At 40.5% G+C, this 26,403-nt stretch overlaps 1 long non-coding RNA gene across 1 annotated transcript in view; it reads right to left on the bottom strand.

The window, feature by feature from the left end:
* The window catches only part of LOC307176107, a 273,040-nt gene extending 251,864 nt beyond the window's left edge, over positions 1-21,176 (bottom strand). Inside the window, exon 1 of the long non-coding RNA XR_013824605.1 lies at positions 20,813-21,176. This is a non-coding gene — a long non-coding RNA (uncharacterized lncRNA). The remainder of the gene's footprint in view (positions 1-20,812) is intronic.
* Positions 21,177-26,403: the final 5,227 nt, after the last annotated feature.

Here is a 26,403-nt window from a genome sequence, read left to right as displayed (position 1 = left end):
TCTTCCAGGATATAAACACCATCTACCTCAGGCCACACTTGTTCAACTGCTAAGTCTTTCTGTAGCAACTGATTCCCTACCATGTCCAAACATTCAGGTAACAAAAATCATGTCACCCTGGTAAACACTCCAGTGCTTCACTAGAAAATGGAAGCTGGTCAAAATACAGTTGATTCAAGTGGACTTTGTGAAATTCCTGGGTGCTAATGCTGCCCCATCTGACCTTGTCAGGGCTCTTTTCTTCAGAATCGAACTAATGGGATTTTTATTCTGTCCTCGAGAACAAAATAACACCTAAATATGAAATGATACCAGGGAATAGGTATATTTCAGCTGTTTGAATATCTCTATTCAGAAGTATTCTACCCTTTAGTTTCTTATGGAAATGTTGTATCAATTCTCCATCTACAAAAACAGAAAAAAATAGTACTACTGGTATCTCAATTCTATCTTTGATACATAGAATTTAAACTATTTTTAAAATCATCTTTACTTTGGCAGTTTTCTCCCTTCACCTTTATTTCCCAACTTCCATGAGATAATCAAAAGAAACCTCCCTATTTGTATGGAAACATTTACATACAATCTTGAAGTAAACAAGAAGGTCACAAAATCTATTTCCATTAGTGCAAGAAACAAAGCACGTCTTTCAACCTAGAAATGTCAGGCACCATTACTTTCTGTATGGTATGAAAATGCTACATCTATTGATGTCAAACATAGCAATATGTCTATCTACATATGAACACTGATGATTGTGGGATGCTTCAACAGACTCCTGGCAAGCCACAGATAGAAATTGTTTTCATAAATGGGCAGCATAAAAACCAGTGCAAGATGGACTTTTTGCAACAAAAGTCATCTAAACTGACTTTTAAAAATTTACCAGTAAGCTTGCATTTATCATTAGAATATTTTGCAAAGAACCTGTGGTAAGTGGATGATTACTTAGTTTCAGTAACGGCAAATTGCATCATTATGGGTTTCATTGCAGGTGTGTGTGCGTGTGTGCGTTTGTGTGTGTGTGTGTGTGTTATAATATATATTTTATGTTTCTACATGACAACAGATATATGTAGCACAATAAAAGTGCCCAGATACAAGACTAAATCCTTGTTGGTTATCATAGCAGGAATTCTCTTTATAAAGGTAAAACTATATAGAATGAGTACTAGCAATATAAAAATATACACCGAAAAATTTAAAGGTCATATTTTCAGTTGTCTTCCATACAGCCTGTTGGTAATTTCAGCTTCTGCCTGAAACATCCATTACATATGCAGCATATTAGTTGCCTCTGAATGAAAGACAAACATAAATAAGGTATTTTAAAGCATCACTAATAAACACAAATAAACAAGTTAAGTACTGAACTCAACCTGAGAGGTAAACTTATCTTTGGGTTTTCCAAGATTTCTAAATGAGTATGAAAAATACTGTCCAGCCTCTGCGCAATCAGAGATACAATGCCATCTTTTCTCAACCGTCCAGATCCCAGGCCTTGGTCTTTCCGAATCTCAGCCAAAAACAATAGTGCCAGCTCCAACTCCAAAGCTGGGTGTCTAGCAGAGCTAGTTCAAGTTCAGGACTCTCACTCTGCTTTTTGTCTCTCCTGGCAATTCGGTATCTCCTATGGAGGCCTACCTCTTCCACACAGGACTTCCTGCACTGCTCTTCCACGTGGCTTCCTCGAACTGCCGGCCTCCAAGAAGGATTACCACTCTTTTATTAGCTCTAATTTTTTTGAAAAATAGGAGAAGACTGATTTGGGTCATATATGCCTATTCCCAAACCAATGCCTACAGCTGTGGGATTAGGTACCACAGTTGTCCAAACCTGCCTACTCCTCACCCAGTCACTGTGGCTGGGAAGAAGAGGTTCTGTAAAAAGCTGGCAGCATCCACTAAATCTCATTGTAAAGAATTTGGGGAGGTGACTTTCCTAATGAGAGGGTGAGTGCTCTTATCAGAGGCTGGGAGGGGTGCTGGCACCTAACAACATATTTCACTAGACAAGTACATCCCTGCCAACTTCAACTCATCCAAAGACATGTTCTTACCCTATGCCGAATTACATTTCCTTCCGATTAGCCAGGCTTTTAAGAAGGTAAAAAGATTGGAAAATATCTAAAATTCATTGAACACAAATTAGCCTTGCCTAGGCAACTTTTATAGGACCAGTTTTCATGGAGTCCAATTTAAACTGAGTCAGATCATAATTATTTGGTCTAGAAAAATATAAATCTCATATCTGCCCTGACCCTCAATCTTATTTACTTCAATTTTCTTCTTTTTCAATCTATTTCAACAAATCTCATTCTCACAGTTACTTTGAAAATGTAAAAATTATAGATGCATTAGATACTCTATATGATGTTTCAGAGACGTTACTAATAAATGTGTCTATTTTGAAAAAAGTAAACTGTCTGTGATTTCAGGGATGTTTACTCCCATTTGTTGCAAACACATTTGATGAATATAATTGCCACCATGACCATAAGTCTTAATCATAAAATGATTGTTTATAGCTGTGAAATTAATCCTCTCAAACTGAATTGTAGATTTTTCATTTTAAATATACTCTGCACTGAAAACTTTTGCAACACGGTCGTGACCAAAAAGTCAATAGGTCTTATTGTTTTTCAGGTGAGGAAGATGGTGAGGTAAAAATAAGTGGAATCTAAAAAAAAAAAAAAGGACTCTGATGAACCTAGGGGCAGGACAGGAATACAGGACAGGAATACGTCTACAGGACGCAGACGTAGAGAATGGACTTGAGGACACGGGGAGGGGGAAGGGTAAGCTGGGACGAAGTGAGAGAGTGGCATGGACATATATACACTACCAAATGTAAAATCGATAGCTAGTGGGAAGCAGCCGCATAGCACAGGGAGATCAGCTCGGTGCTTTGTGACCACCTAGAGGGGTGGGATAGGGAGGGTGGGAGGGAGACGCAAGAGGGAGGGGACATGGGGATATATGTATACACATAGCTGATTCACTGTGTAATACAGCAGAAACTAACACACCACTGTAAAGCAATTATACTCCAATAAAGATGTTAAAAAAAAGGGAGAGAGAAAGAAATATAGTATCGATGGACACCTTGTTAAGTAAAAGACTAAATTTGGTTCCTGTTTAGAAGCTTAAACAGTCATCAACCAGCAAGACTCAGAACTAGCAAGTATTGGTTAAACACCTTCCTAAAACAAATAAAAGGAAAAATAAGAAAGTCACATTTTATTTTGCAGCTGGTTTTCTTGTTTGCTCACTGCATCAAGGGGCTTTTTTAAATTACGGTTTTGAATAGCAAGTGCTCATTTGCACACATCTCTAACCTTAATCTTCTGATTTTCTGATTTTCTCAGAGACGAGTCGAGCTAGCTGGGAACATCTGTGAACACAGGAGTGGAAACCTCACTTTCAACATCACAGGCCAGCTTTCCTCCCATTACAACCATATCTCGGGATCAAGGTCATGTGGGAAACCCAGCAGGTGTAACTCTTCCTCTCTGATCAACTCTTTGTTTTTCTATTTTTATGCTCTCTGAAACACTGTGTAACTAACTTTCCTAATGGTTCTAAAGCTACTAAGTAAATATATTTAATGAACTCCTATCCATGTTAATAGAGAGGAAATATGATGACTATCAGATTTGTTCCTAAGACACGCACCGACGCTAACAGGTTATTGGCAAGAGTATCAGTCTGCAGCATTACAGATGCTAAGCCCGTTCTGACCACCCCTCCAGCCTCTTAAATGAATGACAGCAATGGAGGAGTAGTAAGCTGCTGCCGGCATCCCTGAGATGTCCAGAGTCATCTCTTACACTGTGTAAAGTGTGACCATCGTCCCAACCCTACATGCTCCTGCTGAAAGTGCAAGCAGATACGATCAAACCAAATCTTGGGTCAACCAGCAAACACTTCTTGAATACCTGCCATGTGCCAGAACTGATCTAGGCATTTTCAAGGAAATTGTTGCAAAACCCTCCTACAGCCTTCCATCTCATTCAAAGTGAATGCCAAACTCCTCACAGGGACCTAGAAGGGCCCCCGGGATCTTTCCTCCACTTCACCCCACTCCAGCTACAATGATGTCCTTCCTGTTTGTCCCACACGCCTTGAGTGATTCCACCTTAGAACCCTGGCACACATGGTTCGCTCCCCTTGGAAAGCTCTTACCCCAGATATGTACATGGCTTGGCCCCGCGTTTCTTCCTTCTGGTCTTTGCCCAGCTATAACTTCAGTGACATCTTCCCTACCATATTTCTAAATTTTAGCACCCTATGTATGTGCTATAAATTTAGAAATTCCTAATCCTTTTCTCCACTGTATTTTCTTCCTTAGTTCTTGTCAATCTCTTACATTATATTGATATATATTCTACCCATTATTGTCTGTCTCTATCATTAGACAATAAGCTTTAGGCAACTAGAGAATTGGGGGGTTTTTGTTCACTGCCAAGATCCCAAAAGAGTGTGTTGCAGATAACAGTCACTCAATAAATTTATTTATTTTTATTATTTTTTTTTTGCGGTATGTGGGCCTCTCACTGTTGTGGCCTCTCCCGTTGCGGAGCACAGGCTCCGGACGCACAGGCTCAGCGGCCATGGTTCACGGGCCCAGCTGCTCCGCGGCATGTGGGATCTTCCCAGACCGGGGCACGAACCCACATCCCCTGCATCGGCAGGCAGACTCTCAACCACTGCACCACCAGGGAAGCCCAATAAATATTTTTGAATTAACCAAAAGGTTCCAGAATCTGTAAATGGAAGAGCCTCTTGTTATCTCCAGATTTCTAGTCTAGGACTCATTCCTCTCTGGCACGGCTACCTGGGAGGTATATACAACCCAAAGTCAAGGTGGGGTGGGGTGAAGACAAATGTTGGAAATGGACATAGGGAGGGGTATCCACATCCTAAGGAGTAGGTGGGCCCCGGGGGATACACATCATGTGACAAGATGGATGCATGTGGCTCCCGCACTTAGACTCAGATCCTGTGCTTATTGGCAAGTGGCTGAAAAATGTTTAGGGTTGCTATCTTATAAATTAAAAATAATTTTAGGGCTCCCCTGGTGGCGCAGTGGTTGAGAGTCCGCCTGCCGATGCAGGGGACACGGGTTCGTGCCCCGGTCCAGGAAGATCCCACATGCCGTGGAGCGGCTGGGCCTGTGAGCCATGGCCACTGAGCCTGCGCGTCCGGAGCCTGTGCTCCGCAACGGGAGAGGCCACAACAGTGAGAGGCCCGTGTACCGCAAAAAAATAAAAAATAAATAATAATTTTAAACTATAACTATGCCCTTCTCTGATTAGTAAATAACAACTTACAATCTAGGACTGCTCCCATGGAAAAGAAACTGCTTGCTTCTCATCTACCTTGTGTAGTAGGAACTCCACTATGGTATGAAATGAATGCTTCTTTGAGTGACATACTGGTTGCATTAGAATTCTTGTGTTTTCCTGGCACATTACTCTTCTTTGAGTTTCATACCAACCGAATAACTCCATTGGCAGGATGGGGGAGAGAGAAAGCTGAAATGAATAAAATATTAATCTCACATAGGTGTCAGGTTTCTAACTTTAATATTGTTTTCTAGATCCTACACAACAGATTCATGCAGACGCTAATCAGGTTTTTATCACACTCTTACTGTGTAGTTAATTTTCACAGAGAAGCGCTCCACCCAAACAGGTGGACCAGACTTCTTTAGTAAAGCAAGGTTACTTGGTTTAACAGAACCAACTTGCTTTTTTCTGGCCCCTAAATAGTACTTCCCCCTGGTTTATATTTTTCAGGATTAATAAGTCAAGACTCTTTTGCTTGAAAGTGGCAGAAACCCAATCAAACCAGCTTGAGCAAAAGAGGAATTTATTGGCAGACATGTAGCAATGAAAAGATCAAAGTATAGGGAGGGCTTAGGAACAACAGAAAGAGAAATGTATACCCTCCAAGGCTCTCCATCTCCTGTCTGTGCTGCTCTCCACCTGGATACACTGTTCTCTCTGGCCTGCTTCTTCCATGTATAGAAAATATAGCCCCCAGCTGCTTCTAGTCCCTGACATATCACAGCCTTGTCACCATCTGGGTACTCTGTCTTTCCCTTGTTTATGTTTGCAAAACTTCCAGGGGAGGATCCTGATTGGTCTGGTTTGAAAGCCCACTCCTGGATCTCCATCATCTGCGGCCATATTAGAGTCAATAATGAAATGGCCTCACCATTCAGACTCCGCGACTGGGGCGTGTAAAGGAGTATTTCCTACAGGAAGGGGTAGTGCCGTTGCCTCAGACCTCAGAGGAAAGAGGAGGGGCAGGGAAGCTGGCTGGGTGACAAAACAATTCACGTCACCCCCACAGGCCTACCTTTCCAAGTCCCATCATGCACTATGTACTCTCTCTTGTTGAACCTTCCCTGCAAATTTCCTACAATACACTAAACTACGTTTCCATTAAAGTACCAGAAAAGGTTTCATTAGAGGCTAGGGTACAGCCCAAAGCCACCCATAAATTGAGTTCCCTTGAAGATCCTCAACAGTGGTATTTAAATATGTCAATTTTACTTTGAGCTCTTTTAGTCCATTTTTGCCAACCCTTAGCACAAGTTAACTAGAATGTGGTATCAATACATATGACTGAGTCTAAGCTTCTTACTGAAACAAGCTTTTACGTAACTATTCCACTGGGATGTTTATATCCATGTATTCACTCATGCTCTGTGCTTCTCCGTATACACTAAACCAGACGCAGCAGGTCTCCTGATGCCTCACGTTGCAAGATGCCAGTATCTTTGGGTCATGTATCCATTCCTCTGGTGTACCTGCGAGAGGCAGATAGTCACCACTGTTGAGGCTGATAATCATGACATCTTTGGAACATCACAGGCTTCTAGAGATTGGCCACTGCCTTAGCATCATTTTCCTTTATGACTTAAGTGGACAATATTTGATCCAGGAAAACTGAGGAGACATGCGAAGTTGTATTTATCTTTCGCCAGAAAAAAGTCACAAAGTAAATTACATTCACATATACTTACACACACACACACACACACACACACACACACACACACACACACACACACACACCCCTACCTCTCTCTGTGCTTCACAGTAACTACATTAAGGAATTTCAGATCAGCTTAGAAGAAAATTACTCTTTCTAAACAGAAGCTTTAAGAACTTTATTTTCAGATTTTAAAAAAAAGTCTCTGAGCATGCCCAGCTTCTGACAAAGCATTCTGTGCAATGACATGGCTCACCTTACCCCAGTATATATGAGAAAAATCAGACTCCGACAATAGCTACAGATTTACAGAAGGTGGTATAACTCACCAACTGAAAAACTGCACTTGCTGTGCTACAAATGACTACTCTTCAGAATACAGTAACTTTCCAAACAATAGCTACAGAACAAAGCAAGGAAAATTCCATCTGTTAATCAATACCCGAGGAATGCATTCCGTTTCCATCTTAACCACAGAAATTCCTCTCTTCAGAGGAGACAGACACAGCCACAGTCATCGGTGAACCCAACATTATTCACCAGTATTCATTGTTTGTCTCTCATTAACCTCCAGATGTGACACATTTGCTAGGAACAGTACAAAAGAAAGTCTTACACAGTTCCCACACCATGGGCTTACAATCAAAAAGAAACAGTGAAGAGATACTCAGTGAGACACACACACACACACAAAGAGGTAAAAAATGGAAAAGGGAGATGAGAACTTCAAAAAGGAAATTTAAACCATGGAGGAAAGGGTCATTAAAATTTGAAGTCCTATTTGGGGTTAAATTACCATCAAATATTAGAAAGCAGCTCAAATATTAGGTAATATAATATTCCAGCGAATCAAAAAAAGGGAGGAAAAATAAAAGGAACTGTAAATCCCTTCAGGTCAGAGGCAATGGTTCACCCCTCTTTTTATTCTCCACAGTCCCTAACAGAGGGTAGGAACACAAAATACATACATCAGCACCTCCAAACTCCAGTCAGAAATCTGTCTGACACTGAATGATTAGCATCACTAGATAGAATAAGTAAAATACCACGGAAAAGATGAGTCTGCTTTACATAGCCCTATACTGCACGGTTTCAAAGATACCTCTTTTAAGTCCCACCACAACCCTGTAACTCACAATATATCTCCCAGAGAAGAAAACTGAAGAGAAGGAACTTTACTCAGATCACAGTGAATAAGAAGACTTAGGAATGGAACCAAGGAGACCGTTCACTGTCTCTTTCAGAATTAATCAACAGATATCCATTTAGCATTTATAGCATAGAAATCAAAGAAATGTAATAAGTACTAACCACCTTCTAATGCTGAATCCTTGACGATATCATCAAGCTGACCTGAGGATAAGGTAAGTAGAGATGTTTGCTCACCATAGTATAGCAGAACACTACCGGGGCAAAGTGTAACCAGCATGTTGGAGGGGACAGGAAAATCAGGACATGTATGAGGTTTGGGAATCTAGTTTAAGACCGATATTTCAGTGTGAGGGCTTGGTGGGAATTATGTAAAGATCACAACATAATAGTTTAGTTTCGCTGGACAAAGGAGAGCACGTTGGTGCACAAGCAGAAGAGTCTTGGGGAGTCAACAGTCATTTGATGCTATTTATTCAATAATTGAACAACGGGATGTTCACTTAAATGAAGTTTTCAGGAATAGATTCACAGACATAGAAAACAAACTTATGGTTACCAAAAGGAAAGGGGGTAGGGGATATATTAGGAGTTTGGGATTAACAGATACACACGACTATACATAAAATAGGTAACCAACAAGGACCTACTGTATAGCACAGGTAACTAAATTCAATATCTTTCAATAATCTATAATGGAAAAGAGTCTGAAAAAGAACAGAATACATATGTAAATATATGTATAACTGAATCACTCTGTCATACACCTGAAATGAACACAACATTGTAAATCAACTATACTTCAATGAAATAAAAATAAATGGAGTTTTCCACAAAGTTCCTGATGTGAACAATGAAATTATTTTATCTCCCTGGACAAGAGTTTTCTAGAATAGTAAAGTCATGTTGACAAAAACAATAGAATAATAAAGTTAAGTTAGTGAGACAGGCAAATAGTACTATCATGTTAATATAGATGGCAAGCTGTGTGAGTACGGATGGTTTCGATTCTTACCACCAAAGCAGTATTATACATATAGTGGAAAGAATTCTTTGGAGTCATCCAGGCTTAGGTTTGGAAAAAACTTTCCCCATACTGGCTTCCACTTAGCTGTGGACGAAGCCAAGTTATATAACCTCTTTGAATACCACCACACCATGTAATCTTATTTAAGATGTTTTGTAGAAAAATGCAATTCATCACAGCCTACGAAAGGAAGAAAACAACAAAAACCAGGAGTATTTTGAGACAAAGATGGAATACAAAAGTAGATCTAATTGCATACTTTGGTGAAAAGCATGATAAAGGAAAACATCTTTATCAATAGCTACAAATCTCCAAAATACCCGTACCTTTAATTTTTGTTCCCATTGAGTATCATTTTTAATGAAATGGGATGAAAAATAATCCTTTACCTGTGATCAAAATGAAGGAGAGGGTAAGGCAATCCCTCACAATTTGTTGATAAACAATTTCTGCCCTGCTTAGCAAGATTAACATTTTAATTCAAACATTGGAATTAATTACAATCATCATAAGTACCACTTAAGTTCTATTAGTGTACTGATCGTCTAAACTGTTGAAATGTCAGCTAGCCCCAGGCATTAAAAAATATTCACTCACTCCATCCTTTAAAATGGTGATTGAGCTAACACAAAATTCCCTTATTCGTAAGTACGGATTTTCTTATTGCTCTAAATGTAGAAAATACACGGCAGATCAAATACAAATGCCATGATTACCAACTGAAACATGAGACACTTAGAAATATAAAATGACCAAGTGAATGAAAAGTGTGCAAGGAAATAAAGACATTTATTTTTTTATGTTAAAACATTTATGTTTTGAGTGACAAAAACAATGTAAAGAAAAATATAAGGAAGCTAGTTATTTGATCACTGAAATGGTATAACTTCACACACACACACACACACAAATTGAACACAAAAAAAATCCTGCCTTACTTTGGCAAAGGGAGAAAAAGCAATAAATAAAACAGTTTTGCACCGTGTGGCAGCCTATCACCAAATCTGAATCAGAAAGCAGTTGGGAACAGGAACTTTAGAAAATTAAGCTCTATTACCTCTGAGAAAACTAAAAGGTTAGACACAGAGACTCACTGCATTGACTTTGGCAAAACTCACATACTTTGTCATGACAATAAAGTTATTAAAACTGAAGCTGAAATTGGAATTGAAATAGTGCAGACACCAAGAACCAGAAAAACATTACAGAAACTAAGGAGCCAAAATTTTCCCTAGAGGAGGTAGAGTTGAAAGTCATTGCTGTAATGAAACATGAAGAGACTATATTTGGGGATATGTCAAAGAAATTTTTATTAAAAAAAAAAGTCTTAAAGACTGTTTAGAAGAATAAAAATATCAATTTACTGGAAAGAGATATTCCCTGGATAACCAGAACATGTTTTTCAGGGCAATCAAGTGTTGATTAGGCTTAAAGCGTAAGAGGTGAACATGTAATTACCAATCTGAGTAAAGTGTTTTAAAAATTAAATCAAACCAAATTTCAAGGGAACTGAGGGTGTTAATTCACTTCACATACTGTTTAAAAGAAAATACGATCATTTTCTCCCCCTGGAATTAGTTTCGTTCAGGGCCAGCTCTATGGTAGCACTGCTGCTGCCCATCTGTGTGATCTGGGCCAAAGAAAAACCGAAATCCACCTGGCAAACTATAGCCCTACTATCTGCCATCACTTTACTCTCTCCTTCTCTTTGGCTCACAATTATTCTCCTGAGGTTTACTGAATAAACTCAATCACTTTATGGTTTTGGGAGGACATCTGAGATCATCTTATGTATGTAACTCCAGCCAAAGAGTTGACTGTGGAAACTGAGGAATGTTGAAAGTAAGACCAGTTATCTCAGTGTGTAGTTGTTCTCATCTGCAGTGATTAAAAATCTGAACGTTTTATGCCTTGGGACATGATGCTAACCCCCATACTCTAGCAATCTCTCCTCTTGAAGATGACTGTCACACTCTTTCCTCTCTTTTCAAATCCCCAACACAGAACATGCTTCAGAGCATTTCCAGATGTTTTAATTGGCTGAGGTCAAGCTCTCTCTAAGGCAATGAAAAGTACTTTTCTACCCAGACTTTTCTATCCAGGCCAATTTATGGAAGGCAATTTGACTACCATCATTGTGTCATCAGACAATGGCAATGTGTTACCGTCCCTCTGGAGAAAGCAATTTGCAAGAACTCTGTCACTGTTACTTAGAAAGTAGAGTCTTCACAGTGGTTTTTACAAAGGTACCACTCTACTGGGCTTACCTAGAAATGGTGTGAAGGTCTAACTCATCACTGGCTAACAGCCGGAAACACAGCAGTAGTCAAATAGAGATCTCAGACATCTCTATAAACGCACCCTGAAAACTCTGGTCACGTCTTAGGATATCATCATAATACATTTACTTCAGCATAAGAATCATGAGAATTGGTTGGAGTAAATTAAGTCTGTAGCATCAAATTGTAAGGACTCCTGTATCAGATGAATCTCTAAATCTTTAAGAGCAAAGGAAGGATTATTTAACATTGCCGTTTCTTTGGCAGATTTTCTAAATTAAACACAGGTGCAAGGATATAATATACATGTATACATTTATACAGATATATACATATATATACATATGAAATCAAAAATATGTCAAGAGAAACTCTTTTCTTGGCAATTGAACATAAAAAATTTATTCTGAAAATTATATCTGTAGAAAGTAAAATTGTGTCCGATGCAGACAGCATAAGTGAAATCTTGTGAACTGCTTTCTAAATTGTACACATAGAAAAATGAAGCAGACAGGCATGGGATTATTTCCTAGCAAGCTAAATGTACAAGCATCAGGAATAAATGAGGATAGGAATAGAAATATAGCACATAAATACATACAATAAAGCCGTACAAAAAAGTAGCTTTAGGTAAACCAAATTACATGGTAATAAAATTGAATTCTACTGTTAAGAAAAAGTTCTCTCCTAAATTGGCAGCAATAAATTCAAGGAGAAGCAGAAGAAACTCCAAGCGGAGTTACCTAATGTCAGATCTTTGACAAATGTAAGTGATTCAGTCAAAAATATTTAATATTTATTGACTAGCCCCAATTTTAGGTATTTGGGAAGACAAAATAGATACCATTTTAAAATGCAGGCTCCCAACCCTCAAGGCTTTATCCACATGGAAATACTTAAAAATCTCTGTATCAGGAGATGGAATTGGCTTTACTTTTTTTTTTTTTTTTTTTTGCGATACGCGGGCCTCTCACTGTTGTGGCCTCTCCCGTTGCGGAGCCCAGGTTCCGGACGCAAAGGCTCAGCGGCCATGGCTCACGGACCTAGCCGCTCCGTGCCATGTGGGATCTTCCCGGACCGGGGCACGAACCCGCATCCCCTGCATCGGCAGGCGGACTCTCAACCACTGTGCCACCAGGGAAGCCCGGCTTTACTTACTTTCACCTTTATTTCTAACTTATTCTCAAGCTATTCTTTTCTCCCATATTGAAAAAAAATTTCTAGGAAAAAACCTACTGATGATGTTAGCAGGTCAGCATTCCAAAGATATACCTCATCTTTAACACTTTTTATAATGCACAGTATATTGGAATATACTCAATACTCAAACCAGTATTTCTGACGATACCATTTGAGAAATTGTAGTATAAGTCTCCAGGAGTTGGCCTGGTGTCATAGACATCACCATGTGAGTGTTATGACAGTAGTGTCAAATTTTTCAATGCACTTAACACTCCACAAAGCCGATCACATATCTTTTCCTTAGAAATGTAAGCAACTAATATGCACTAAGTTGCTTCTTTACCCTGAGATTAAGGAACCTTCTCTTTTTTAATTGCAAGTTTGGGGAGTCTACTTATTCTTTGGTATTCTCTCCATTAGGTTGCAAGTCAGCGAAAAGTATAAAACTTAAAAGCAAGAACAGCCAAGTTGGCGCTGTGAAAGCAAGAGCCACTCACTCTGCTGCTTGATAGAAGCAGGATATTAATACAGAGCTGTCTACACAACTATTGCTGTGAAAGCAACCAATCCGAAGAAAAAAATAAACTCAGAGAAAACTTCCAATTGCTGTTCTCATTCATATCCACTAGGGTGAAGAGCCATTAGGTAAATGGGCCATTGTTTTTCTCTGTCTCCAGAAATAGCCTCCTGGGAGCCAGAGAAAGAGAGACCCATGGAGCAGCTGATGCGTTGTACGGCTCATAGCAAGTGCCACCTCAGCCCAGACGGTGAATTCTCAGGCTTCCTGGATGAGTTTCGCAGAGCAGGGAACCAAGAGCAACAAATGAGAGCAACTTTAGAGACTGAGAAGGACCCAGAGGCTGGAATACTGAGCCTTAGCCCATCACTAAAGGGATGCTGGACCAATAGCCAATTCAGACGGGAGGCAATTCATCCGACCGAGATGCAAACAACACGTTCCAGTCATTTTGTAATAGACTGATAAGCACCCATGAGAGAATTTACACCTTTATGAGAAGCAATGAAGGAACTCTTTCTGTAAGCAAACAGGAGATGCTGCAAGCCATACTACGACAGCAACAGCAAGAGAAAAACAACGTGTAACCAGATCAAATGCAATAATGTATGAAAGCATTTATTACAGAGTCACCTAGAACCTAGTATATAATTAGCAAATGTGGTTATCTGTTTCCACAGCAAGATGAAAACTAAAATTGAGAGTTGACATGAGCGGAAGGACAGTATTTCAACCCCTAGTCTTCTGCCATTACTGTTCTATCCATTTAAGTCTTGCTTTTAAAACAAAATCCTAGAAGAAATATATGCTTTCCTCATGATTCTTTCACAGCTCCTTTGCATCAGATAAAAAAACCCATTGCCAAAGCATGATGAAGTCCTAGAAAATAAGCCAGTCCCAGACAGATCCTACCGAAGTTAACACAAACCAGGTGAGACTCTGGATTATAGTGGATGTAACATGATGATCATTCATTTGCTCACTCATTCATTTATTCAACGGCACACCTTTATTTCATACTCATGGCTGGCTAGTGGAATCTGAAAAAGTAGGAACATGGGGCACATAATGAGATAATATATGTTAAAATCCTTTGAAAAGTATAAAATGCCATAGAAATGACACAGTTGATGATGATGATGCAATCATAGCCTACTGGGGAAAAGGCAACATAGTCTCTTTAAATAAAGGAAAATCAGGTCTGTCTATTAAGTATAGAAAAGGGATCATTTATTCTCATAACTTATTTAGATTTTGAATAGCTAGTGAAGAGATTCTGTAGAAAGTCAATTTTTCAGATTCAAATCAGTCAACATAAGATGATGAGAAATGCTTTGTTTGAGTGAGAAACAGGTAAAAAAAAAACCCACAGTTCTTGGTATAGAGAAGCATTAATTAGAATAATCTTATTTAGCAATTTTATAAATCACTCAGAAGATTTCAGAGTGAAGTCTTTCTGTTTGCAGACAACTCTCAACTTCCAGACAACTAAATAACAAGTCTGGCATGAATTAGATCTTGTGAGGCTGTAGCATGAAAATAGGCAAATAAGTTTAATTATTAGAAAGGAAAGGGCGTGTATAAGGAGAAAATCATGGAACAATAGTTTTGAGAGGATGAGTTCCAGTGAAAAAACAGAAAAGAACCTATAGTGACGTTATTGTCTTTGTCCGTTTGTGCATGAACTTGGTCTTGGGTCTTCAGACTGTTCTTCCTTCAGTTGAGTTATGTACATCGTTGTTTTGACAGGTGTTGTCAAGATGTTTTAAAATGTTTCCAGTTAGCCATCAAAATGAAAGGTTATTGTGAACACAGAAAGATGTGAAAACAAAGGAAGAATTCTGGGTTGGATATTAGTGGAGCAAATACGTCCGGTCGGAGGAATGACTACAAATGCATGTTTTCTGTGAAAGCAACAACAAGAAGCATTTTGCAACATAAGAAAGGAAGATGCTCACAAATGGCTGATGCTGGGATAAGTTTTGTTACTGAGGAAGTGCAAAAAGCTGGCTGATCACCGTGACTGAGGGCAGCAAACATTACCCAATCCCTTCAAATACAAGAAAGAAGTTTTAATGTAAATATAGGCTGAGGAGGCCTAATTTTGCATTCTCCAGAGTTATTAATAAGACACCCAGTCTTCTTTTAATTGCCAGCTCTTTTCCTCTTGGGAAAAAAATGATGTTTCTTATAATCAATAGAATATTAGATCTAGTAAAATGCAGTCGGTGAATATTTGGGGGACAGCATGTGAAAAGTGTCACAAATGTGCAGGGAGAAGGCCAAGGCAGGTGGGCAGAGGCTGCAGGGGGTGAACCAGCAGAGGTCGAAACACATATCCAGCCAGGCAGGGCCACGTGGGAGTTTGGTTGCTGTTCTAATCGCGATGGGAAGCCCTGAAATGTTTCCAGTGGAAATGGGGGTTAGGGTGGAGGCAGAGGGAGCAGGCTTAACTTGTCCAAGCTCACTCTGGCTGCAGCGTGGAGAAATGAGCCCAGTGGGCCCAAGTAAATGCGGGACGGAAGTCAGTCACAGTGCCCCAAGCCAACGATGGGAGAGCTATGACTTGGGAGGTGAGCAAAGAAGTAGATACTGTCAGGAGATACGTAAAAGGATTTTAATAAGTATGTGTAATCGAGTTTTCTAAACCTCTGTCTTGACCCAGTTGTGAGGTCCTGACCAGAGGCTGGTCAGTTCTCCTTCTTGAGCATCTGGGTACGTCCACATCTTCAACCTCCTCCCTTATCCGGCCCTCATACTCCAGGCCATGAGTACCCTGCCCTGATTACCCCCAGGCAGGTACAGAAGACCACAGGCAGCCCCCATGCTCCTGAGCCCGCTGAAATCATTCAAACTAGCCAGTCCCAAGCCTGCTGACCCAGCCTCGCCTACTTCTTGCTGTGGAAGCCACAGTAAAGACTCTTCCCCCCATTTTCCCCTCGCTCCCTGTGCTCCGTTCCCCCAGGGAACGCTGAGCATAACAAACTGTAACACTTTCTGGTGTCCTCTCTCTCCAGGTGCACCTGGACCTCACCATACCTCACTCACGGTAACATGGTTAAAACAGGACAGCCCTGTGAAATCCAAAAGGGAAACTGGAATTTAAGCAAGTCTCAGTTGGTCAAAATATGAGGTGATAGGGGAAAAGGAGAGTAGAAATCCAAACGTGGCTCAAACACTTAGTGACTCAGAGACCAAACTCATCGAAAACTCATAAGGAGAGAACGAAAAACACAGTTACAGAGTCCTTTCCTACCAAATTTGCAGACAAGTAACGGAATTACTTGATCTCATTCTTGCTTCACTTTATTTCTCCTGTCCATCGACTGGCAGAGATGCTAAAGAACAATGAACAATTACATGTTCAAAGAGCAAGCAGAGAGGCAAAGAGGAGGAATAAAAGGCCTGTCTAATCTTAAAATTAGATAAGTAATATTTGAATAACTGTGCTTTCACTAGAATAATAGCGTAGCTCCTGTCCATAACAGGCCCTTGATAAAAGTTTGCTTGAGTGAATAAAAGAACAGACAGGATTCTTTAATTGCAAACAGTCATTAAATTAATATTAATTATAGGATGGAAAGTTCATATAAAATATATTACATTCAAGAAAGTAAGACACGTCCCTCTGACATGTGTTCATTTGTTAAGATTCCTAGAGTTGTGTTCACAGTTTAACCCAACTGTCTTTATAGATCTGCATATCTACATATTCATATTTGAATAATTTTGCACATATTCAGTTTAGGATGTATTTATTCAGCCTGATCACACTGCAAAGTCTGAGGTATTCGATGAGTATAATAAACCCAACGACGGCCCATGGAGGATAAAGCCCGTATTTCTAAATCTGATTGCAATTCTGAGATATTCTGGTTAGTTCAAAAGAGTTACTTCTGTTGAAAGGGATCCAACTGAGGATTAAGATATTATGACATATGCACTCTTAACAGATAAAAGCAAGAAGAAAGACACCGGCACTAAATAAGAATGTCAGGATGAACTGCACACCATTCTTTAGGATAGAATTTGGTCTTACCTGTGGGGAATCAGCTCTAATGTACAAGGCAAAAGAGGTATAATTTAAGATTCTAAACTTTTCTGTACCTAAAAGAAAATAAAGTCAAAAATGAAGATCCTCTTGCACTGAAAGGAACTCAAAAATGGCAAAATTACTCACATTTCTTTTCATAACTGGTACCTATAGGGTTTGGGCAGGAGGCACTCATGATCTAGCCACGTCTAATTATATTGTCTACTTTTAACTTCATCATGAGAGTTAAGATTACACACTCCTGTTGGCTGATATTACAGGTGCCCATCTTTGGTTAGTTCAGTTGAATAGAACGTGCTGCTAATAAGGGCCATGTGGTGAAATCTATTCTTATTCTTTTTTTTTTTTTGGCTTTTCTGCCCATTTTCTTTTTTTTTAATTTTTATTTTATATTGGAGTCTAGTTAATTTACAATGTTGTACTAGTTTCAGGTGTACAGCAAAGTGATTCAGTTATACACATACATATATCTATTCTTTTTCAGATTCTTTTCCCATGTAGGTTATTACAGTATATTGAGTAGAGTTCCCTGTGCTATACAAGTAGGTGCTTGTGGATTATCTATTTTATATATAGTACTGTGTATATGTTAATCCCAAACCCCAGAATCTATTCTTCTTAAGCCATTTAGCTTTGCTTTGTCCTTGTCACAGACTATAGCCATCCCATGAAGTCATGTCTCTGGCCATAAGCTAGACTGGCTAAACAGTGTGGATAACAATTATCCCAACCAAATTATAAAGCAGCTTAGAGATTATTCCTACTGATAACAGTGGCATCATCTAACATGTGAAAGACAGCGTAACATCGCCATCCATCCCCCAGCCCCCAAGGACACTTTTCAGAAGGTAAATCTGATCAGTCTCTGCTTTATCCCTCTGAGAGATTTCCCACTGCTCTTCAGATGATGAAGATGAGGCGACCACAGTCCTCAACCCACACATGCTTGCACATTCTGCTCCTTGGGCTCATGTTCTGCAATTTCTTCCTGAGTCCCTTTGAGCCACATATGCTCCTTCCCTTCCCACCCCTAATGGTCCACCTCAGCCACACTGGTCTCTCCATGCTCTGTAAACACACAAAACCCCACTCCATCTTCCGACGTACCTACTTACAGGTCAAAACATTGTGTGACTAGAGGTTTAACATTAGTTTCCTGGAGTAGCCTGTAACCCCATGAGAATAGGGACAATGTCAATATCTGTCTCTGCTGCATGTCCAGGACGAAATATAATGGAACTCCAGTGATTTAATAGATATTTAATAAATATTTGTTGAATGACAGAACAACAACAGTTTCTTATGAATAAGCATCATTACTGAAGTCTTGTTCCTCTGTGAGGCATGTCTTCGTGGGTGGCCTTTCAGAGTACCACTTTCAACGTGCAGCAAAGCCAGAAAGACTCTCCTATCAGAATGCTGCCCCGCCTTCTCCAGCCCAGCGTCTCAACACTCTCCTCTTACTGGTCTCTACATTCATCATTCACTCCCCCGAAACACACTAACTTTTTCTCACCATCTACCTGTAATTCCCTTCTCTCAGCTTCACTGCCACTCCACTTTCTTCACCTGGATATTTTTTACTTATTCTTCAGGCTTCATATGAAATGTCCCCTCCTTCAGGGAAGCCTTCTGAAACAACTCATGGCCACGTTTAGCTGCTTCTGTACCTTGCTGTATGTACACTTGTTTTTATCACTCATCAAATATCGTGTACTTGAGTTTATTACCAAGTATAATTTTAGCTACTTGAGAGCTGGGAACATACCTTTTTTTTCCCCATAGCAGTGCATGGTAACCTTTCAATAATATGTAAATAGCTCTTAATAAAAACTTTTTTAAACATATTGCAAGTTTGTTCTCATAGCCTATTAATACTAAAATATTAAATACTAAAATATTCCTGTAACACAACATAAAATTTAAATCACTGAATAAAACTGGGTCTATTTTCTAGTGGTGTTTGGTTCTATTTGTGAAGAAATAACATAAAGACACTATATAGACATTAACACAAGCAATCACACCCAGTCAGGCTCACTGAGATCCAGCAGGTGTCAAGCTCGTCGGTCAGTGGCTGTCAATAATCAAAATTGTATTTCAGTTGGTAAAGACCTAAATGGTTTCTTTCATGTCTGCAAAAATCATAGCAGAAATGCAAGCATGCCACACAAACTGACACACGCCAATAGATAAAATACCCAAGTCAATTCTCAAATGATATTTTTTCGTTTTCCTTATTAAATATACATAGGAACGATCTGAAGAAACATTTTTCATAGTTTTCCAATAAAACCTAAAGAGCAAAGCTCGTATTTCTGATTATTAGGCCAATTAAAAATGTCTGTGTACAACAAAAGTTAAGGTTATCGGCAAAAACGTTAGTCCACTCCAGAGAATGTTATTTATTTTTCCGAAATGCATGGATTTTAGATGGGTCTATGAGAAAGTTTTGCTACAACAGCTCAAGAGCATTACTAATAAAAACTGAATTATAGTTATCCTGGGAGATGTGTGGTGAGTGGCGTTTTCATCCTGAAGATCTCCTGGGTCATTCGAGTTAAAGCCTTTAGCATAAGAGGTTTCAACATTGACAGGACAAGGAAGTATGTTATAGGGAGTACAAATAGCAGCTCAGGCCCCGCTAATGGAAAAGTCATCCTATTTCCCTTGCTTAAAATTGTTCCTGTCGGGCTTCCCTGGTGGCGCAGTGGTTGAGAGTCCACCTGCCGATGCAGGGAACACGGGTTCGTGCCCCGGTCCGGGAAGATCCCACAGGCCGCCGAGCGGCTGGGCCCGTGAGCCATGGCCGCTGAGCCTGCACGTCCGGGGCCTGTGCTCCGCAACGGGAGAGGCCGCAACAGTGAGAGGCCCGCGTACCGCAAAAAAAAAAAAAAAAAAAAAAAAAAAAAAATTGTTCCTGTCTTAGATGTTCCCATTATTTCTGTCCTTCCTGACACTTATTAAACTAGGAAGTAAGAAACTTCATAACAAGTCAACAAAATTATAAGCAATAATGTCTAAATAGTGTCTGAATGTGATGGATGTTAACTAAATTTACTGTGATAATCGCTTCACATGATATACATATATCAAATCATTATGTTGTACACCTCAAAGTTACACAATATTATGTCAATTATATCTCAATAAAATTAGAAAAAATAGAGGGCTTCCGGGAAGATGGCGGAAGAGTAAGACGCGGAGATCACCTTCCTCCCCACAGATACACCAGAAATACATCTACACATGGAACAACTCCTACAGAACACCTACTGAACGCTGGCAGAAGACCTCAGACCTCCCAAAAGGCAAGAAACCCCCCACGTACCTGGGTAGGGCAAAAGAAAAAAGAATAAACAGAGACAAAAGGATAGGGATGGGACCTGCACCAGTGGGAGGGAGCTATGAAGGAGGAAAGAGTTCCACACACTAGAAGCTCCTGCGCCGGCGGAGACTGTGGGTGGCAGAGGTGGGGAGCTGGAGCCGCGGAGGAGAGCACAGCAACAGGGGTGCGGAGGGCAAAGCGGGGAAATTCCCGCACAGAGGATCAGGGCCGACCGGCACTCACCAGCCCGAGAGGCTTGTCTGCTCACTTACCGGGGCGGATGGTGCTGGGAGCTGAGGCTCAGGCTTCAGTCGGAGCTCCGGGAGAGGACTGAGGTTGGCAGCGTGAACACAGCCTGCAGGGGGTTAGTGCGCCACGGCTGGCCGGGAGGGAGTCCGGGGAAAAGTCTGGAGCTGCCAAAGAGGCAAGAGACTTTTTCTTCCCTCTTTGTTTCCTGGTGCGCGAGGAGAGGGGATTAAGAGCGCTGCTTAAAGGAGCTCCAGAGACGGGCGCGAGCCGCGGCTAAAAGCGTGGACCCCAGAGACGGGCGGGAGACGCTAAGGCTGCTGCTGCCGCCACCAAGAAGCCTGTGTGCGAGCACAGGTCACTATTCACACCCCATTTCCGGGGAGGCTGTGCAGCCCACCACTGCCACGGTCCCGTGATCCAGGGACAACTCTCCCGGAAGAACGCACGGCGCGCCTCACGCTGGTGCAACGTCACGCCGGCCTCTGCCGCCGAAGGCCCGCCCCGCACTCCGGGCCCCTCCCTCCCCCCCGGCCTGAGTGAGCCAGAGCCTCCGAATCAGCGGCTCCTTTAACCCCGTCCTGTCTGAGCTAAGAACAGACGCCCTCAGGCAACCTACACGCAGAGGCGGGGCCCGATCCAAAGCTGAGCCCCTGGCAGCTGTGAGAACAAAGAGAAAGGAAAATCTCTCCCAGCAGCCTCAGAAGCAGCGGATTAAATCTCTACAATCAACTTGATGTACCTGAATCTGTGGAATACATGAATAGACAACAAATCATCCCAAATTAAGAAGGTGGGGGCTTCCCTGGTGGTGCAGTGGTTGAGAGTCTGCCTGCCGATGCAGGGAACACGGGTTCGTGCCCTGGTCCGGGAAGATACGACATGCCGCGGAGCCGCTGGGCCCGTGAGCCATGGCCGCTGAGCCTGCGCGTCCGGGCCTGTGCTCCACAACGGGAGAGGCCACAACAGTGAGAGGCCCGCGTACCGCAAAAAAAAAAAAAAAAAAAAAGGTGGACTTTGAGAGCAAGATTTATGATTTTTTTCCCCTTTTCCTCTTTTTGTGAGTGTGTATGTGTATGCTTCTGTGTGAGATTTTGTCTGTATAGCTTTTCTTCCACCATTTGTCCTAGGGTACTATCTGTCCTTTTTTTTAATTTTTTTTTCTCTTAATAATTATTTTTATTTTAATAACTTTATTATAGTTTATCTTTATTTTATTTTACTTTATCTTCTTTCTTTTTTTCCTTCCTTCCCTCCTTCCTTCCTTCCTCCCTCCCTCCTTTCTTTCTTTCTTTCTACTTCTACTAATTCTTTCTTTCTACTTTTTCCCCCTTTTATTCTGAGCCGTGTGGATGAAAGCCTCTTGGTGTTGCAGCCAGGAGTCAGTGCTGTGCCTCTGAGGTGGGAGAGCCAACTTCAGGACAGTGGTCCACAAGAGACCTCCCAGCTCCACATAATATCAAACGGCGAAAATCTCCCAGAGATCTCCATCTCAACACCAGCACCCAGCTTCACTCAACGACCAGCAAGCTACAGTGCTGGACATCCTATGCCAAACAACTAGCAAGACAGGAACACAGCCCCATCCATTAGCAGAGAGGCTGCCTAAAATCATAATAAGGCCACAGACACCCCAAAACACACCACCAGACGTGGACCTGCCCAACAGACAAGATCCAGCCTCATCCACCAGAACACAGGCACTAGTCCCCTCCACCAGGAAGCCTACAGAACCCCCTGAACCAACCTTAGCCACTGGGGACAGACACCAAAAATAACAGGAACTACGAACCTGCAGCCTGCAAAAAGGAGACCCCAAACACAGTAAGATAAGCAAAATGAGAAGACAGAAAAACACACAGCAGATGAAGGAGCAAGATAAAAACCCACCAGACCTAACAAATGAAGAGGAAATAGGCAGTCTACCTGAAAAAGAATCCAGAATAATGATAGTAAAGATGATCCAAAATCTTGGAAATAGAATAGACAAAATGCAAGAAACATTTAACAAGACCTAGAAGAACTAAAGAGGAAACAATGATGAACAACACAATAAATGAAATTAAAAATTCTCTAGAAGGGATCAATAGCAGAATAACTGAGGCAGAAGAACGGATAAGTGACCTGGAAGATAAAATAGTGGAAATAACTACTGCAGAGCAGAATAAGGAAAAAAGAATGAAAAGAACTGAGGACAGTCTCAGAGACCTCTGGGACAACATTAAACGCACCAACATTCGAATTATAGGTGTTCCAGAAGAAGAAGAGAAAAAGAAAGGGACTGAGAAAATATTTGAAGAGATTATAGTTGAAAACTTCCCTAATATGGGAAAGGAAATAGTTAATCAAGTCCAGGAAGCACAGAGGGTCCCATACAGGATAAATCCAAGGAGAAATACGCCAAGACACATATTAATCAAACTGTCAAAAATTAAATACAAAGAAAACATATTAAAAGCAGCAAGGGAAAAACAACAAATAACACACAAGGGAATCCCCATAAGGTTAACAGCTGATCTTTCATCAGAAACTCTGCAAGCCAGAAGGGACTGGCAGGACATATTTAAAGTGATGAAGGAGAAAAACCTGCAACCAAGATTACTCTACCCAGCAAGGATCTCATTCAGATTTGATGGAGAAATTAAAACGTTTACAGACAAGCAAAAGCTGACAGAGTTCAGCACCACCAAACCAGCTTTACAAAAACTGCTAAAGGAACTTCTCTAGACAAGAAACACAAGAGAAGGAAAAGACCTACAATAACGAACCCAAAACAATTAAGAAAATGGGAATAGGAACATACATATCGATAATTACCTTAAATGTAAATGGACTAAATGCTCCCACCAAAAGACACAGATTGGCTGAATGGATACAAAAACAAGACCCATATATTTGCTGTCTACAAGAGACCCACTTCAGACCTAGAGACACATACAGACTGAAAGTAAGGGGATGGAAAAAGATATTTCATGCAAATGGAAACCAAAAGAAAGCTGGAGTAGCAATTCTCATATCAGACAAAATAGACTTTAAAATAAAGACTATTAGAAGAGACAAAGAAGGACACTACATAATGATCAAGGGATCGATCCAAGAAGAATATATAACAATTGTAAATATTTATGCACCCAACGTAGGAGCACCTCAATACATAAGGCAAATACTAACAGCCATAAAAGGGGAAATCAACAGTAACACATTCATAGTAGGGGACTTTAACACCCCACTTTCACCAATGGACATCATCCAAAGTGAAAATAAGTAAGGAAACACAAGCTTTAAATGATGCATTAAACAAGATGGACTTAAATGATATTTATAGGACATTCCATCCAAAAATAACAGAATGTACAGTGGAGAAAGGACAGCCTCTTCAATAAGTGGTGCTGGGAAAACTGGACAGGTGCATATAAAAGTATGAGATTAGATCACTCCCTAACACCATACACAAAAATAAGCTCAGTGGATTAAAGAGCTAAATGTAAGGCCAGACACTATCAAACTCTTAGAGGAAAACATAGGCAGAACACTCTATGACATAAATCACAGCAAGATCCTTTTTGACCCACCTCCTAGAGTAATGGAAATAAAAACAAAAATAAACAAATGGGACCTAATGAAACTTGAAAGCTTTTGCACAGCAAAGGAAACCATAAACAAGACCAAAAGACAACCCTCAGAATGGGAGAAAATATTTGCAAGTGAAGCAGCTGACAAAGGATTAATCTCCAAAATTTATAAGCAGCTCATGCAGCTCAATAACAAAAATACAAATAACCCAATCCAAAAATGGGCAGAAGACCTAAATAGACATTTCTCCAAAGAAGATATACAGACTGCCAACAAACACATGAAAGAATGCTCAACATCATTAATCATTAGAGAAATGCAAATCAAAACTACAGTGAGATATCATCTCACACCGGTCAGAATGGCCATCATCAAAAAATCTAGAAACAATAAATGCTGGAGAGGGTGTGGAGAAAAGTGAACCCTCTTGCACTGTTGGTGGGAATGTAAATTGATACAGCCACTGTGGAGAACAGTATGGAGGTTCCTTAAAAAACTACAAATAGAACTACCATATGACCCAGCAATCCCACTACTGGGCATATACCCTGAGAAAACCATAATTCAAAAAGAGTCATGTACCAAAATGTTCATTGCAGCTCTATTTACAATAACCGGGAGATGGAAACAACCTAAGTGTCCATCATTGGATTAATGGATAACGAAGATGTGGCACATATATACAATGGAATATTACTCAGCCATAAAAAGAAACGAAATTGAATTATCTGTAGTGAGGTGGATAGACCTAGAGTCTGTCATACAGAGTGAAGTAAGTCAGAAAGAGAAAGACAAATATCGTATGGTAACACATATATATGGAATTTAAGGGAAAAAAATGTCATGAAGAACCTAGGGGTAAGACAGGAATAAAGACACAGACCTTCTAGAGAATGGACTTGAGGATATGGGGAGGGGGAAGGGTAAGCTGTGACAAAGCACGAGAGAGGCATGGACATATATACACTACCAAACGTAAGGTAGATAGCTAGTGGGAAGCAGCCGCATAGCACAAGGAGATCAGCTCGGTGCTTTGTGACCGCCTGAAGGGGTGGGATAGGGAGGGTGGGAGGGAGGGAGACACAAGAGGGAAGAGATATGGGAACATATGTATATGTATAACTGATTCACTTTGTTATAAAGCAGAAACTAACACACCATTGTAAAGCAATTATACTCCAATAAAGATTAAAAAAAATTAGAAAAAATAAAGTACTGCAAATAGGAATAAAAGGGTTAAAAACTAATACATTTAAAGTAGAATATAATAAATGGATAGTTCTTAAAAATAATACAATATTTTTCAAATAGTGAAACCAAATTTATAGTGCTTAAAGACATAGAAAACAAGCTTATGGTTACTAAAGGAGAAAGTTGGAGGGGGCTTGGGGCTAGTGATAAATTAGGATTTTGGGACTGGCCGATGCAAGCTAATGAGTATAAAATAGATAAACAGGGCTTCCCTGGTGACGCAGTGGTTGAGAGTCCGCCTGCCGATGCAGGGGACACGGGTTCGTGTCCCAGTCCGGGAAGATCCCACTTGCCGTGGAGCGGCTGGGCCCGTGAGCCATGGCCGCTGAGCCTGCGCATCCGGAGCCTCTGCTCCGCAACGGGAGAGGCCACAGCAGTGAGAGGCCCGCGTACCGAAAAAAAAAAAAAAAAAAGATAAACAACAAGGTCCTACTGCATAGCACAGGGTCCTATAGTCAATATCTTGTAATAAACTATAATGGAAAAGAATATGAAAAAGAATATATATATGTACAACTGAATCAGTTTGCTGTACACCTGAAATTAACACAACATTGTAAATCAACTATATTTCAATTAAAATTTTTTTCATTAAAAATTTAAAGTACTTATACATGTAAAAAAACGATTAATAGATTTAAAAATAAGTAGCGTCAAATAAGAAAATAAATGGCAGACACGGTTAGCTGCCAGGACCAGCATCCCTTCTCCTTTTACCACTTAGACACAGAGCCCTAATTTTCACTGGGCACATTGTCCATCCAGAAGGTAAGACTATACTCACCAGCCCACC

This window comes from Stenella coeruleoalba, assembly GCF_951394435.1.
Source record: "Stenella coeruleoalba genome assembly, chromosome: 17".
In the NCBI taxonomy this organism is placed as follows: domain Eukaryota; kingdom Metazoa; phylum Chordata; class Mammalia; order Artiodactyla; family Delphinidae; genus Stenella; species Stenella coeruleoalba.
The sequence above is the reverse complement of the archived record's forward strand: the minus strand, read 5'-3'. Positions and strand labels throughout refer to the sequence as shown.